The sequence below is a fragment of the Heliangelus exortis genome, chromosome 11 (genome assembly GCF_036169615.1).
Source record: "Heliangelus exortis chromosome 11, bHelExo1.hap1, whole genome shotgun sequence".
Classification (NCBI taxonomy): Eukaryota; Metazoa; Chordata; class Aves; order Apodiformes; family Trochilidae; genus Heliangelus; species Heliangelus exortis.
In genome coordinates this window covers 15,910,268-15,915,512 of record NC_092432.1, presented here as the reverse complement: position 1 = coordinate 15,915,512, position 5,245 = coordinate 15,910,268, and the positions used below count along the sequence as shown (strand labels likewise).

General features: G+C 39.7%; 1 protein-coding gene across 2 annotated transcripts in view; it reads right to left on the bottom strand.

The window, feature by feature from the left end:
* RORA (RAR related orphan receptor A) overlaps nt 1–5,245 on the bottom strand; it is a 349,216-nt gene that overhangs the window by 234,599 nt on the left and 109,372 nt on the right. The window lies entirely within an intron of this gene.

Below are 5,245 nucleotides of genomic sequence, written 5' to 3'. Positions count from 1 at the left end.
ACACACCTACAGACCAATGAGGAGACAACTTGGGCAGGTTTCTGGCAGCCAACAGATCTACCCAAAACAGCACTTCCAGAATGGAAATGTAACAGACAAAGCTGATTAACTGCACAAGAAATTGCAGTTATCTTACCCACTCACATACACCTAGAACAAACTAACAACAGGAGAGACTGTAGGAGGGACTTCATGTAAGCTGATGGATCTTATCAATTTTCCTTTTGAAAGGAAATTCAAGTTAACTTTGCTAATGGATATTACCAGATGGAAGAGACGAGACTATCTCTGCTAGATCCTGATTAACAACTAATCTTCTGAGATAGACATCGTGTGATAAGCAGTTTAACTCTCTCACAATATTCAACAGAAGAAATTAATCTGTGAGTTTTCATAAATTGGTGACCTGAAGACAACATTTGGCAGCAGGCAACACAGACCATACTCAGACAGGCAAGCTTATGGGCTTCTGGCATCACTAAGCACATCACTGCAATTAACTCTGAAAAACACAGCAATTCTTTTTCCCATGCTTTGTGGGCATCTACTAATGAAGCCTCAATAAAGCCACAGATTCCATGGTAATAAAAGCATTATTTACACTTTTCCCACTAGCAGAAAAGGAGACACAGACAGGTTATGAGCCTTTCACAACCTCTTGTAACAATCTGCTCACAGAGCTATTAACAAATGCCCGGATTTCCGAGTCCTTCATCCCCTGCTCCCTTGGAATATAACATTCCTCTTAGCTGCTAATTTTGTGCAGAAAACATTTTTGTGAAGGTGCTGTCTAGTACAAAAAAAAAGGAGACACTGGTAAGCAAGACTCTACCTCTGAACTAAAGAGAGAGGCCCCACCTATTCTGGCCTCCAGGCAGAGAACACTCAGCCTTGTTCTTTAAGTCCAGATGCAGAGACTCCTAAAGAAATGCTGACCAGAATGAAATGACTCTGATACTCCGTGCAGCCTGGTTTGAGGGAGGGCAAGAAAAGCAAGGTAGGAGAAAGAGAGGAGGGAAAAAGAACAATGACACTCGGAGATAAGTGAAACCAGAGGTAAAACTCCAGTCTCTACCTGAATAAATTTTATACTTTTTTTTCTCTTTTTATATTCTGGTTTTAACTATAAAAATCCAAAAATAAAATGATACCACAAGCATCCGTCAGGACATTTGTTTGGGAACGATCCTAACACCAATGCAAGGTGCAAGGACCAGAGTCCTTTCAAGCCAGCTCGATAATTTTCTTAATAACACCAGTGCATACATCCAGACTTGAGCAAAAGGCACCAGTAAATTAAATGCAGTGCTAGAAGCCTCAAAATGTTGAATTCTGAACCACACTGATGCAGCTAGGACAGCTTCTTAATCCACAGCTTCTTGATGATTTGTTTGAAAGTACAACCTCAGTACCAGCCTGTTGCTACAGGAAATGTTCCTGAATGCATGACTATAGTGTGATAAATAAATTCAAGGCTAAGCTCCTGCCCTTTGCCACAGTTTCTCTCTTTTAGATAGCAGGATAAAATTGCAATAAACTGATTACAAGGTTCTTTTCAATGCTCAAAGCCCACATAAGAGCCAAAGGACTCAACACAGAATACCAAGATATGAGAAACAGAAGTAGGTTTAACAGATCCAATGCACCTACCTCTCCTACATACCTCTCCAGAACAGGACTCCATTCCTGTGCTGCCATGGCAGAGTCTGCTCATGAGTACTCTTCATTAAACAAAAGTAACAGAAAGCTAGAAATGTGTTTTGTGCTATTTAGGTGTGTAATCAATAATGAGTTCCTTTACAGTAAAGCAACATGCACCTTCCCTGTGTGTACAGCCAGACTCCTGGAAAGCAGTCCAACAACACCCTCGGCCAGGGTGTCTTCACGTTTCTGCCTGTTTGCTGAGACACTTTGAAAGATACAAATACTCCAGGCCACACAGTGATGAAGAACTTATTAGTTATTAATTTGCACAATGAAAAGGAAAATAAAAGCAGACAGATTAATCAAGACCTGAACTACAAACACTGCAGCTCACTTCCCTGGGAACTTCTTAGTAGGAATGTTTCTGTACACAGTTGCTGGGCACTATAAACCAATAACACTGAGGGTTTACCCGATGGACCAACAGACATCATAAGTGGACAGTGCTCTCGTTTCCTGAGCTCAATTTTCTAAAGTAATTTCCTTTCAATGTTAAACTTTGGAATTATTTTTTTAAACCCAAATCTACATAACTGGCCATAAAACAATTGTGAGCATTAAACAGCTAAAAGTGGAAAACAGCTACGTAGAACCTCCCTATTTCAACTGTCTTCTAAATACTGCCTGACTTAAAATGGACAGGTAGCCAAGTGTTTTATAAATACCACATTTAGCCTGCTGCTAATTCCAGAACAGAAATTTAAGAGCAAATCATTGTAAAGATTTCCCTAACTTTACATTACAGGGGTCTATTATTCCCCTTCTCAGATATGTTTATCAGCAGCTCTTGGAGCTTTGCATGCTGGAGAGATTGACTGAATACACTACAAATTTAGTTTTTCACCCAGTATTAAGTGCACATCAAACTTCATTAGAAACAGTGTGCTCAACACCTATCTGATAGGCCATGTGGTAACTGCCCAAAGGTCAGAGGGAGTGTTTTGGGAAAAAGAAAAAAAAAAAAAAAAAAAACTGCTTAAACAAGTAACAGATAAGCAATATTATTATGAAATAGCAGCATCGTTTCTAAATGATGTGCATATTTTACACTAAATCAGCACATAAGCTTGATGAAAATCTGTACAAAATTTGTTGCAATTACAAAATACTGCCTTATGGAAGTTATTAGTAATCCTTAAGATATGCACTGTAAAAAGGTATCCTACTATATTGCCAACATTGGGGAGCACTTGTGCCACACCAAAAACATTCCTTTGCTATTAGATGCCAAAGGCTGTTAAGGGATACATTCAAATAACACCATCTAACAATTAGACTGCAGAAGGAGCAGTGGCTTATGCTCAGAAAGAGACACATGCAATTGAAAAATGTTACCTGGCGTTTATAACAACTGTAAGGAGAAAATTCAATTTCATTACAGGCCAGATTGGGCTAAATTCAAAGCTAGCTCAGGGCCACAGCCATTTGAGTGTGAAAGCCTCCAGGGATGGAGATCCAATACCTTCTCTGGGAAATCTGGACCAGCATTCAACTACCCCCGTACCCAGCAGGAATCACCCTCATAGGCTGCTGCCTCTCATGCTTTTGCTGTGCACACATCTGAGAAAAGTTTGCTTCTACTCTCTATGCATCAAAGCCAAAGAATGCAATGAGATCCCACCCCATACTCTTAACTTCCTTGCTGTCTCCTGAACATACATAGCCAGCTCACTCAGCTGCTTGGCATTTGCCACTGCTGCAGCTCCCCTGACCATCTTAACGGCCACAGGAGAGGAGAGGTTGGGAGGGATCTCTCCTTCTCTCCCATATATTCTGTGTGAACACAGAACAACCTTCAAAGATCTTAATTTTGTCCTCTATACCATGGTGAAAATTTTGAAGTTTTCAGGTTGCTCCTGGGAATCATACCATGCTCTCTTCTGAAGGATCCACTAATAATTCTTAAAACCTGAAGTATAGAGCTTATACTTCTAATCCTCTCGGTCACATTGCAGCACTAAAAACATGAACAGAGGGGTCAGGAAAATCCAAAGGAAGGATCAAGCCATACATGCTACCTGCGCAAGTCTGAACCTATACATCCAGATCATGAAGAGTCTGATTTCAGGGGATTGCTAAAATTGATCTTTAAGGATGACAAGTTAAATGCCAGTGTAATTCATGATTTACAGCTGATAGCAATAGCCAGCTCATGTTAACTGCCAATTCAAAACAACTGCTCCCCAGGTAACAAAAGAGACAAAGCTTTAGTACTTATATGGACAAAAAAAAAAAAAAAAAAAAAAAAAAAAAAAAAAAAAGAAGAAACCCCAAAGCCCTCATTTCCTTCCTGATAAATTTTACAGTGCAGTTAAGCTTTGGTAGTACAAAGAAAAGAGGGCAGCACAATCAAAATAAAATCTAGTCATCAATTATACATAGAGCATTCTGAGCTGGATTCAAATCTCTCACTTTTTTTAGCACCACTTGTTTACTGTGGGAGTTTTCCTTTTCCCCTCTCCTTTTTGTGCTTAATCTGGAAGATTTTGATTAGTAAAACATTAATTTTTTATGCTCCATATTTTCCATTCTTCTTTGGTTTTGTTTCTCATCATCTAAGACAAAAGCAGGATCTTCAGTCACCCTCCAGCTTTTTCAACCCTCATATAATAGGTTATAAGCAACATGTTCATTACCATCATCCAGATAATTAGAATGTCTGTCTGTAATATAAAAAGAAATGTTACCTCAGAAAAGCACTCTCTAAGGAGGAGACACTTCAGAGTTCATGGGTTTTAAAACTAAGCTCGTATTTTACTAACAAGATACAAAAATCATTTTCAGAACTTATTTTCACAGAATTCACAGGTACACTTACAGAGAAGAAGCTCTGAAAACCTTTTGTCTGAAAAGGGCCCCTATGGAAAAAGCCCTTTGATTGCCTTGGACAAGATGACATTATGAAAAAAAAATTAAATATCAGGAAGCACAAAGTTAATATAGTATTAAATTATTTCATCACAACACAGTCACTTTTTTTCAGGAACAAACCTTGCTATTTTCAGGCAGGCTTTCCCACAGTCACAAAAGATGATTAGAGATCCAGGAGGCGAGTCAAGCCTCACAACTGTGTGCTGTCCCAGCCTTGTAAAGGCAAAGCAGGTATTGCACATCTCAGGCATGTGCTATATTGTGATCAGAGTAACTGAAGTGCAGTGCAGAGGGGGGAACAGAAAGGAACCCAAGTTGTGAACAGACCAAGACCTGACTTCAGTATTTCTCAAGTATTTACCTCTCTTTGCTTCCATGCACTTAAGACGTAAACATTTGCATCACTGACAATCCCAAGTCCTTTTGTCTGCATGAAAGTGATCACTGAACTGAAATGGATTTGACATTATATAAGGCACTGCATAGGCAGAATCCTAGCCAGTTCAACCCCATGGGAAACACAGCAATCCTCATCCCTTGTTAGATACCAGTACTGTAGTGGTTAAGCCAGTGTTATCAGCTCCAGTGAATGAGGAGGCATCTTCTGGCAAACGTGGTGCTGTACTGGCTGAGCTCATTTCACACTGCACACCTGTTCCTGGCTCTTCAG